General features: G+C 38.9%; 1 pseudogene; it reads left to right on the top strand.

The window, feature by feature from the left end:
- The first annotated feature begins 855 nt into the window (after positions 1-855).
- LOC149833700 (U6 spliceosomal RNA) lies at positions 856-966 on the top strand (annotated as a pseudogene).
- Positions 967-1,195: the final 229 nt, after the last annotated feature.

The raw sequence follows: 1,195 nt of genomic DNA, 5'->3' as shown, positions 1-1,195 counted from the left end.
CCTACGGTTGTCAACCTAAGGCTAGGGCTAGGACCCTCGCCCCCGGAGCCTATGCTGCGTGTGGGGACATTGAGACCTCAATTTTTTTATTATAAAGCTTCAATACATTGGGAGCTAGCTGTTGATTATTGAAGCACTTGCAAAAATGTCTTGTCCCTAGTAGATTGCATTATTCACTAAACAAGCCATGTAGATCATATTTGTAAGACCTTATGTGCAAAACATAAGGGAGGAAAAAGCATGCACAAACCGGTAGAGTCTACTAGATAGGATGTCCTAACGGTTTGATGAACTATTTAACCCTATTATGCATTCAAAGGTTTTTATCTTTCACATAATCCAAAAGATTTTAAGTTTTATGTAAAGTTCAAAAATACAAGAAAATATATGAAATATAAAGGAAAATTAAAAAATAACTTGATAACATCACAATACATTTGTCATATTATTTGATTCTAAAAGATTGCAAATTTTTCGGCATTGTATAGGCTTTTGGAATGATCATTATAAAATCAAGATATTTTTTTAAACGTCGCCCTTATTATCTGTGACTATGATCTCACAATCCTGGAGTCATCCTATGATGTTGGCCTTTCATGACCGGCGGATTGCAGCTGTGTCCTGTGATCGTGCCAGTTGGTGATCATGGATCACAATCTGATGTCTGAATTACAGGAGCATGTGGTGGAAAAAAACAAGCCCCATGTGACGAGAGTTCACATGGGAGCATCAGCTGGTTCCGCTGTACAGGCCTTGGTTTGGATCTACACTAACTCATCATGGTGTACCCACTTCTTTTAGTAGCTATGAAAAAAAAAAGACTATCCATGCAAAGCTCCTAAAACCAAACAAACTGTATGGTACAGTCGTTCCACACATTTGATAAAATTGGAACGATACAGAAAAGATTAGCATGGCCCCTGCGTAAGGATGACACACACAAATCGAGAAATGGTCCAATTTTTTTACCACCCAGGTGGTATCCCATGTGGTAAGCGGGGGTCCTGTGCCAAGCTAAGGTTCAAATCCATCTGCCACATGGGTCTTAAGAGTTATCTGGTAAGGCTCTGCCAAACACAAGCTTGACTTTATATATATATAAAAAAAAAGTGTGACCTACACAAACTCATTTTTGTTGCACCCACTTCTTTAGTAGCCATGAAAAAACCAGACTATCCATGCCAAGCTCCCAGAA

Source organism: Nuphar pumila, chromosome 6, assembly GCF_984573655.1.
Source record: "Nuphar pumila chromosome 6, dmNupPumi1.hap1.1, whole genome shotgun sequence".
In the NCBI taxonomy this organism is placed as follows: domain Eukaryota; kingdom Viridiplantae; phylum Streptophyta; class Magnoliopsida; order Nymphaeales; family Nymphaeaceae; genus Nuphar; species Nuphar pumila.
This window is presented reverse-complemented; position numbering and strand designations above follow the sequence as displayed.